The following is a 10763-nucleotide window of genomic DNA, read 5'->3' on the forward strand; positions in this document are numbered from 1 at the left end:
TAAATAAATCTTAAAAAAAAGAAAAAAGAAAATATTTAAATAATGCATCCCCATTATATAAAATTTGGGAGATATAGAAAGAAAAAGAGATCACCATAATCTGCCCCCCTGGTCACACCATGGTGATATTTCTTCCTTTTCATCATCCTATGTGCTGTTTTAGGGTCATGGCTCCCTAACCACTTGTGTTTCCCTGTGGCATTTGCCAGTGTATTTCTGGCCTTGTCACCACTCGGTGAGCCTCACTCTGCTGGCTGTGGAATTCTCTGTGGGTGGCTCATTTTCGTCAGCTATTCCCTTGTCCACTTTGAGGACAAGGAGGTTTTGTGTTTGTTGTTGTCAACAAATACAGCCTCTGGAAGGCTGTGAAAGTGCCCACTTGCTGTGCCCTTGCCTGTGCTGCCCACTGTTATGTTTCGAAATCTTTAGCAAGTAGATAAAAATAATAATTCATGTTTAATCTGTATTTCTTTGGTTACCAGTGAAGCTGAGCACTAGTTTTTCTATGTTCTTTTGTTTGCTGCTTCTATTATGGTGACTTTCTGGCGGGCCAACAAAATGCTTCCCAGGTACACGAGAGGGTCCGGGCACCGGAAGGTGAGGTGACCAGGTTATCCTCTCGGATCCTGGTGACCCGGGTGGAAAGTGGGGGTCAACAGTTGTATGGTGAATCCTTCTCTTCAGGCTGAGGACGGCCTTTGGTCCAGGCATGCTAGTCCAGGCATGCCGGCTATGAGGCACATTTGCCAGAGGTGATGTGTATAGGGGAGGACTGGAGATCAAAGATGGCGGAGAGCACAGCAGCTCTCCATGGCTGATTTGTAAGCAAATCCCTCAATCACCTAAGCAACCCCCACCCCCAGCCCTTTATCACTTATCTCAGATAATAATGCCCATGTGTTTGCAAAGATGTGAGGCAACTGGACCTCTCCTGTTGGAAGGCGAGTGAATACTTACACTTATTCTGCGGAGGACTGACCATTCCTGTAGAGCCGAGGGAATAACAGACACCAGGACCTGCCGCTCATTTGAGCTTGCACCAGAGTGTCTCAGCCAGGCTGCACATGAGAACCACCCGGGGGAGTTGTATTCCTAACATCCTGATGTCTCAGCTCCCTCAGAGATTAAGATTTCATCATTTCTGGGACAAGGTCCAGAAACCTGTCTTGTAAAAGCTCCCAAGGCTACTTTAAATGTGCTCCTTGCCAGAGAAATTCACACATACACATAATGAGATATCACCTTGTGACACTGAATAAATGCAGAAATGCAACCACAGGGAATCAAGAATGAAAATGTAAAAAAGCTAGTCTTTAAGGTTGTTTTGAAAATACAGACAAGGGCCTCCCTGGTAGTGCAGGGGCACAAGTTCCATCCCCCACCAGGAAACTGACTCACATGGCCGCCGCAGACCTCTCCTATCTCCCTGCTGCTCCTCTCAGTAGTGTATTTCAGTAGATCTGCCTGTTCTGCTTCCCACTCTGTCTCTGGTGAATCCTCTCACCACCCGCACCTCTGACCTGTACCCCAGTTCTTCTATGCATAAATAAATCTTAAAAAGAAAAAATACAGACAACTATGTTATAACCTTGGAATACAGAAGACTTTCATAAGCTCAAAAGGCATAAACCATAAAAGAACAGATGGATATATTTGGCTTTGAAATCTAAAAATCTTGCATCTCAATAGACACCATCAACAAAGCAAAAGGTAGGTCACTGGGTAGAAGCATTTTGTGAATCATACCAAAGCATTTGTGTTCAGAATTTATCAATAAAAAAGAATTCAAATGTCTCAATAAGAAAGAAATGAGCTATGTAATTACCATTTCCTTATTATTAAAGGAGAACAGATAGACAATGGGGAGTTATATACTTTTTCAGCAGTGAAAAATATTTATCTATTCACATATATACATAAGAGTAATATGTTATTTTTGCACACAACACTAATGATAAGGGACTGATCACAAAAATCTGCAAAGAGCTGATGAGACTCAACAACAAAGAAAATAATCCTGTCAAAAAATGGGCAGAAGAGCTAAAAAGAAACTTCTCTGAAGAGGAAATGCAAATGGCCAACAGGCATATGAAAAAATGTTCAACATCACTTGTAATCAGAGAAATGCAAATCAAAACTATCATCTTACACCAGTGAGAATGGCACATATTTAAAAAACTAGCAACAACAAATGTTGGCGAGGTTGTGGAGAAAAAGGAACTCTCCTGCACTGTTGGTGGGAGTGCAAACTGGTCCAACCACTATGGAGAGCTGTGTGGAGATTTCTGGACCTACTAAACATAGAGCTTCCATATGATCCAGCCATTCCACTCCTAGGTATTTACCCAAAGGACACAGAAACATCAATTCCAAAGAGCACCTGCACCCCTATGTTTATAGCAGCACTGTTTACAATAGCTAAGCTTTGGAAACAACCCAAATGCCCAAAAATAGATGACTGGATCAAGAAGATGTGGTACATGTACACCACGGAATATTACTCAGCTTTCTAAAAAGATAAACACATGCAATTTGCAGCAACATGGATGGCGCTGGAGGGGATCATGCTCAGCGAAATAAGCCAGAAAGAAAAAGAAAAATACCGGATGGTCTCACTCATAGCAGGAATCTGGAAAACTTAAATAAGGGACCAGGAGAATGAATAACTATAGGAAAGTGAAAATCAAAATCAACAAGATACTATGAACCAGAGACACACTATGGGAGGGGAGGAATTGGGGTCAAAATAAGGGGGTTGCAATTGTATGGGGAATATAAAAATAAAATTTATTAAAAAAATAAAATTAGAAGCATTCCTTGTAAAAAAAAAAAAAAGAGTAATATGTTAATACCTATATGTCCATGTTAACACGAATAATCCTTAACACAATGTTGACCAAGACCTTCAAATCATACAATAGGATACCAATTTTTTGGAAAATACTTGAAAAGCAAATCAATAAGTGTGTGCTGTCCAGGTGTGAACACACACGGAGCTGCCAAACACCCCCCTTGGTTTGATTTCCCTCTGAGAAAGGAAATTGGGGCTTCAAATGAATCTGGAATACATAAGGTGTCCAGCTGAGTGGTGAGCACAGGAATGTTCTATCAATATGTGTATGTTTTTGTATGTTCTGAAATACTATAAAAAATGATTGAAAAATGTAAATTTAGCTGTAGCATTTTGGGGAGGCTAATCCTTTAGAACCACAATGTACTCATCAGTGTGAAACTCATCTGATTAGCCTGGTTTTTCATAGAAATGGCAGAGAGGGAGGGAAGGAAGGATTGGGGTAGGAGGGAAGAGAGGTGGGGGGCAGAGGGAGGGGTGGAAAAGGGGAGGGGGCGAGGAGGAGGGAGAGAGGAGAGGTCTATCCCGAGCAGCAAACTTCGTGGGGTTTGACTGCGCTGGTGTGCTAAACCCTAAGTGACCTGTCGGGGGCGCAAGAGGACAGCGCAGCACCTCCGAGAGGTTCTTCCAGCAGGAGGGCCCCGGGGAACCTGCTGTCCCAGGACGAGTGCCCGATGCCCGCGCCTTGATGTAGCAGTGGTTTGCGGAGCCCCTGAAATGCAGCTGATTTTCGATTTGAATAGAGCTTTGGGAAGTGCGTCTGAGGTGGCGACGGTGATTCTTCTGTTGGTGGGAATACGGAAAATTAATTTGAGCCTCGTTCTTTCTGAAACCAAGGATGCTCATAAGCCAGAACTGCTGCTGGATTAAGTGCAGTTTTCGTCTTTTGAGGAACGACCATATATTAAAAAACAATTTGCAAGAAAAAAAGGAGATAAGCAAGGCTCTCCCCCCATTACTACCTCCCCAAATCTGATGTGGCTAGGTTGGTGCCTGGTGAAAAGTGATAGCACATGGCTTCCCTATCTCTTAGATAGGGAAGGCAGCCCACCTGTTTGGAATCTGGGAACCCCAGTCCCCCATGGCCTCTGCCTGACTAGCAAATTACAAGTTGGATGCGTTTCAGTGCTCTCATCTATAAAATGGGATAACTGATTTCAACAAGTCAGCAGAAAATCTTCCCATTTTACAGCTCAGGAAGGAAAAGGTCACTAAAGTCACATTCCCAGGCCCTCTAAACAAGGCTGTCCACTAGAAAGTTCTGCCAGATGGACAGTTCCCCAATGTCTACTAGGTAGCCACTAGCACTAGAGCTGTGGCTAATGTGACACCATAGCCGAATCTTACATTTTATTTCATTTCAGTTCTTTTCAACTTAAGTAACAATATGTGGCCAGTGGCTTCTGGATTGCACAGTATAGGCCTAAGTATTTTTGCTGTATCACATCACTAATATATGCACATTCTAGAAAGTTAGGTGTCCATTAGATCTAAATTTGGGTGTACGAACTTCTAAATTTTTCTCTACCAACATGGAGTGTGCTCATAAAGGCACACCTTTACAACATTGGCATCATACTTAATATATTGCTTTTATTGCTTAATAAATTAATATAGAAGGAAGTGGCCTTTGTTGAGTGGGTAATAATGGAGTTACTATTCTAAGCACATGACCAGGCAGGTGAGCACATGTCATCCTCACCACTCTATAAAGTAGATATTATCCCATTTTACAGACAAGGGCACTGAAATGCATTGAACTTGGCTTGTAATTTGCTAAAGTCAGGCAGACGAAGGCCCCTGTGCTTGTCTGGGGTTCCCAGGTTCCCAAGCAGGTGGGTTGCATTCAGAGGTGGTTTGTCAGATCCTGTACTTACCGCTTTAAGTACATTAAATACATTCAAAATACAGGGCCTCCCCAGACAGCGCTGTGGGGCTGTCCTCAGCCTCTGCAGCATGGGTTCAATTCCCGGCTGGCTAGGAAGATTCCCACATTGTGCCGCAGAACTCTCCTGTCACACCCGCTGCTCCCCTCAGCAGCGTATTTTGTCAGTCTGCCTCTTCTGTTCCCCACTCTGTCTCTGGTGAGTCCTCTCACCCTCCTGCGCCTCTGGTCTGTACCCCAGTTCTTGTATTAAAAAAAAATTCAAAATACATATTCCATTAATCTAAAATATTTCCCAAGTGGTTTACTAAGATTCTGATCTTAGGGCTTAACCAAGCCCTTTGCGCTTCACTGGGGAATTGACCATTGCTTTGCTCGTCTCCTGGGCAACGTGAGTTGAGCTTACTGTGAGCTCACGGGCGTTCATCTTGCAGCACAGAACAGCCACCCCGGTGCCCTCCCATTGGGCATACAAAACTTCCAAACTGATCCTATCAGCCACCACTACCTGCTTCGCTTCAGAGGACAGCACACCAAAGCGAGTAATAAAATGGTACCGGTGAGTTAACCTGCTTGTGTTATAGCCAAGCTCCTGCCTTTAAAACAAGGCCCCTGTGCTTGTCCAGCTCCAAGGAATGACATGTGGGTGCGCTGGGGAGATGCAGAGAGACAGGGGCTATGGCCTTGCTGCCAGTGAGCTTACAGAGGAGCCAAGACTCGCACACACGTCCACCCATGTCCACAGACGCCAGCTTGGGGTCTCACCTGGGCAAGACACCAGGGCCCCTGAGCAGAGAGAGGGAGGTGGCAGCTCCAGGGAAAGGTCCATGAAGAAGGTGACACTTGGCCCAGAAGCTGAGCCTGGTATTGTGGTTCCACTTGGAAGAAATTCCAAGTGGAGGAACAGAATGAAACAGGAAAACACTGGTTTTTGATGCACAGAACCTGACAAGGTGAAGGGGTTCACAAAACTGGCAGCCACAGACACAGCCTCTCGGTTGAAACTTTCTATTCTAGTTACAACTGAACAGGCACTCATTAGCAAGTAAGAATACCAAGTGTTGGCGAGGACGTGAAACAGCTGGAATATTCCTACCGTGCTGGTGGGAATGCAAAAGGACACAACCACTTTAGAAAATGTTTTGACAGTTTCTCATAAAGTTCATCACATACTTACAATAGTACAGCAATGACACTCCTAAGTGTTTACCCAGCAGGTGTGTCCACACAACATCCCGTTTCCTGGAGCAGTCAGAGAGTAAGGTAATTGGTTAGCTTTCTCCTGGGCCAGTCTCTTAACTAGTTTGCTAGCTTACCTATATGGCTGCTCCTCTCCCGGCATCTACATACCCCATTAAACTCCTACCTGGAAGGTTATGAAAATGCAAACCACCTAGAAAATAGAGATCTGTACTGTCTTGATTCTGAGTTAACCTCTAGAAGTAATTGCTACTGGTTACCCACAGAAGTCCGTGGATCCCAGTCTTGGGGGATGGGATGAAGGGGTAGCATCCTGGAGCTACATTTCAACACTGCCGAGTTCTCCGTAGGTGCCTTTGTGATTGGTTGGTTTGAGCCACTAGAGACTTCTCTAAAGTCAGCTGAGGATGCCCTTGACCCCCACCCCTCCCTCTCTCTCTGCTGGGCTCCGTGGCCCTGTCCTACTTCCTCTAAGGTTTCAGCTGCATTCATCAGCTCTTTTTCTGTCCCTCAGCGGCCTGTCTGTATCTGATTTCCCCAGTGGAGGGAGGGAGTGAAGCTTCAGGCCAATGTCAAAAGGACAGGCCCACTCAACCTTCCTGCGCTTGCTCAGGAAAGGCAGAGTGTGAGGGTCCATCCCCATAAAGGTCAAGGGGAAGTTATTAATCAGCACCATGCCCAGGGTTTTCCCTGTGCTCTGCTGAAGCAAAATCAGAAGAAAACGAAAACATGATGTCACATTCCAGTGCCCAGGAGCCGCCTGAAAACAATAGGTGGAAACGGGAGGCCATTTAGGACTGGTCTTTGTATGTAGAGTCGACAAACTGTCCCTGCCTCTTCCTCCACAGACTCTGATGAACGCTCAGATTGTCCAGTGCCCAGAATTTAAATCCCAAAAAGTTCTGGATGTAGGCAGTAGGGATGGCCTAGCAACAATGTGAAAGCACCTAATGTTACTGAATTGTTTGAAATGGTTAAAATGACAATTTGTATATTGGGTGTAGTTCACTACAATTTAAAAACAAAAGCAAAACAGAAACTCAATTGCTTGCTTCTAAAACCCAAGGCCCATCTTTGATTCTCTTTCCCCCTAACAGGATGTTTGGGACTCAGCCCTTTCCAGCTCCATGGCCACATCCTGGTCCAAGCCACCATCACCCCCTGTGAGGGTCATAGCAGTGACCTCCTAACCCTAATCCAGCTCCTGATGGACTCTTGCCCTTCTGCAGCACCCCCCAAAAGCCAGATCACAGTACTCCCTTACTTGAAACCAAATGGATCCCCTGGCTCTGAGAGTAAAACCCGAGCTCCCCACCTGGCTCTCACCCCACGAGATGGGTCTCCACTTGCATCCTCCCTCACTTTCTCTGTTGTTCTGTGTTCCTGCCGCTGTGGTCCTCTGTCTGTTCCTTGGTCTGCTCAGTTCTCCACCTCAGGGCCTTCGCTCTTGCTGCCAGGTCTCTGCTTGAGGGCTTCTTCCTGCCACTTAGCCCTCAGCTTCTGGCCACCTCGGCAGAAAGGCCCTTCTAAGTCACAGGCAGCCCCCCTGTCACTCTGCCATATGTCCCTGCTGCATTCTCTCAGGGCCCTTACTGTTCTCGAGCTTTTCTTGTTTATTTGCCCAGAGATGTATCACCTACCTCCTGCCCTGAGAATAAGAACTCCAGGGCAGCCAGAGCCCCACTGCTGTATCCCCGGCGCCCTATCTAGGGCCTGGCACACAGTAGGAGCACAAGCATTACTGAGTCAAGACCTAAAGCGCCTTTTCCAAACCCAGGGGCTGCCTCTGGGAGGGGTGAATGCAGTGCCTGAGGAGCTACCTCCACGGGCCTGTGACTGGGACCTTTGTTTGGGAAAACAGCCTTGGCAGATGAAATTCGATGAAGGAGCTTGAGGCGGGATCATCCAGGTGACCCAGAGGAGCGCTAAGTCCAAGGACAAGAGCTGGCAGAAGAGAAGAGGCCACCCAGGGAGGCCTGTGGAGACAGGCAGGGGTTGCAGGGGTCCCCGTCACCTGGGGCCGAGAAGTAAGGGCAGATGCCGGGAGGGAGCCCTTGGAGGGAGCAGGCCACGCCAGCAGCTTCATTTCAGACTTCGCCCCCCACCCCACCCGTGAGAGCCACATTTGGGTTGTGCTTACCCTCCAGCTGTGCGGGTGTGCTCCCCCTACTACCCCTCCTTTGAACTCCTCTGGCCTGGCCGTTGGCCCGCAGCTGAGCGAGCTGCCTGGCCAGCCGTGACTGCAGGCCGAGGCTCCACGGTTCACCCTGTTGTGCAGAGCCTCGGGGGCAGCAGGCTCAGGTGCAGGCACACGTTGCCCCGAGGGGTGTGAGGCACCCGCAGCGCCGGCCTCAGGTTAGACCTGCTGCCTCTTAGGCCCTGAGTGGACATGGGCTGGATCTCATCTTGCCCTGTCCGCTCCTCAAGCCCAGCCCTGCTACCTCTGCCCCTCTGAGCTCGACTCCTTGTCTCTGACAGGAATTTCAGGATGATCAAAGCGACCTGGGGCTGGAGGGGGGCTAAAGGGGAGGTTGGAAGGGGGCTGATGGGGGGCTGGTGAGACACCGGAGGTTGACGCCTCTGCTCTGAGCCCCACATTTGCTCCAGGGGTGGGTACTCAGCCGAGCCCGGAGGAGGAGATGATCAAGGGGGAGATGGGAAAAGAAAGCAGAATGGAAGGAAGCTCGAGGAAAAAAGCAAGGATCTCAGTTGGTTAGTCAGCGAAAACTGATGCTAGACACAAAACTGTCCTCCAGCCTGGCACTCCCCCGGGGGAGAAACGCCCTGAGTCCGAGGTTGGGCTGTCAGCCATATTGGGGAATGTGGACACTCTTCTCTCTTCTCCTAAGGCCACACCTGTTTGTCTTTCCCGTTTTGGCTGTGGGTTTTTCCACTTTATTTTCCCGTCCAGGTGTCCCTGGATCCTCCTGCCCCTTTGAGACCAGTTCTTCTCCCTTTGCTGGAGAGAAGAGACTCGATAAACACACCACTAGGCACACGGGACCCCTCCCCGCCAGCAACAGGATGACCCCTGCCCCCACCCCTGCCCCCTGAGGGAAGACGACAAGGCCCATGGGCTTCCTGCTCCTTCCGGACTTGGCGGCGGGCACTGCCAAGCAGGCAGGCTGTGCTGGGCAGAGCAACAGGAGTCTCTCAATTTTCCATTTCTTTTTGCTTTCTTTTGTGGGCACCCCTCCCCCCACTTTCTTTCCAAACACAGAAAGGAGCAAAACTTAGTGTGAAAGCAAAAAGTGAAAATATAGAAAGAAAAAAACAGAGGAAGGTTAGAAGGTGGTAAGAACGCGGGACTTACCTGGTCATCAGGTGGCTGAGTCCACCTGTGGACGCGAGGAGGGTCCATCTGGTAAGTAGAATCCCGCCTCGGCTTGATTTTCTCAGCCTCCTTATGAAGACTGAAAGTAGCCATGGAAGAAAATGGACTTGAGAGGTGAGAGGCTTTCATTTGCCCTGGAAGGTGTAGTCTGAGAGGTGAGGAGGGGTGTGTGTTCCGAAGGCACACACATACACATGCTCTCACACACACACTCAGGCTTACCTGCGTCTGTGCGGGCCTGAGCTTATCTTAGGAAGTTCCTGAATGACCATGACGGCTGAGGGACTGGACACTGGGCCGGTGGCCTTATTTGTGTGGGGCCTGGGACTAGCCCCGGGGTCAACTTTCAAAAATTATTTTGTTGTCTAACAAAACACAAGTATACCCATAACAGTAAATTTTAAAATAAAATAAAACATGGGTACACAAAACCACACACAACAGATGTATGGCTTTAATAAATTATTATAAATGGAGCAACTCTATAACCACTACCCAGATCTAAGAGCACAGCTTTATCAGCCACTCCCCATGCCTCTTCTGTGTGCCCCCAAACCCAGGTCTTGCCCCCAAACTGTTGCCCCTCTTCTGACATTCATAGGAATCACAAAATGGAACGTTTTCTAGTTTTATCACCCAGGTGTGCACCACTAGACACTATAGATTATTTTTCCTTGCCCATTTTTTAATGGTTTGTGTCCTTCTAGCCTCTGGGGTTCCCCCCGAAATCTTTCCCATCCCTACAATGTCTCAGTGTCAAGGCTGAAGTATCTCCCACCACTGGATTTTGCCAGCCGATTGTCATGGTGCTGAGAAAGCCCTTGGCACAGCAGGCACTCTGGAAAGGCCCCTGGGCAGGTACCCAAGTCACCTCTGACACCAGCTGGGAAACGACCTGGGGCAGCTAGGGGGTCACAGGGACGTGGGCCTCAGCGTCCAGCAAGCCGGGGTCCACCCCTCTCTGGGCCTGTTTTCTCATCTGTGCAGAGGAAAAGCTGTCCCTTGACCGGCCACTGCAAAGACTCCATCAGAAACGCTCTTTCACGGCTCCTGGCAGATGACATTGGAGGCTGCGGGGGTATTTACTTTAGGGTGACTGCTAAGGATGGTGCTGGGCAGGTCGATTCACCCCTGTAAATTTTGGGCTGGTCATCCAAAGAATCTGTCCTTTTTGTTGCCTTGTTTGAAAATACAGGCCTTTAAAATGACACCCTTATATGCTGAAATATGTGTCTGCTTTCCTTCTTCCTATAAGGTGTCTCCGCCTCTGTTGGCCTTGGCATGTATGCGTGTTGCAGTCGGATGAGTCAGTGGAGAGGGGGTCAGTAATTTGCTTGAGCCAGACGTGTGTCAGTCTTCTCTGGGGAGGGGTTGGAGGCAAGGTGCTCATTTTGTACCATGCCAAGAACGCACCGGGTGAGACAACCTTAAAAAACACCCTTCCTCCTGCGAGGGCTGTTTTGAGGTTCAAACAAGATGAAACTGTTCTTCCA

The 10763-nt window shown here is 48.1% G+C and overlaps 1 long non-coding RNA gene across 1 annotated transcript; it reads left to right on the forward strand.

Annotated features, from left to right (window-relative positions):
- The first annotated feature begins 5187 nt into the window (after positions 1–5187).
- Positions 5188–10487, forward strand: LOC119250128 (uncharacterized). Its single transcript, XR_005126236.2, has 3 exons — positions 5188–5295; positions 9336–9384; positions 10258–10487. It is a non-coding gene; the product is annotated as an uncharacterized LOC119250128 (long non-coding RNA).
- Positions 10488–10763: the final 276 nt, after the last annotated feature.

This window comes from Talpa occidentalis, unplaced genomic scaffold (genome assembly GCF_014898055.3).
Source record: "Talpa occidentalis isolate TD23 unplaced genomic scaffold, MPIMG_talOcc4v2.1 talOcc4.17, whole genome shotgun sequence".
Taxonomy (NCBI): Eukaryota; Metazoa; Chordata; class Mammalia; order Eulipotyphla; family Talpidae; genus Talpa; species Talpa occidentalis.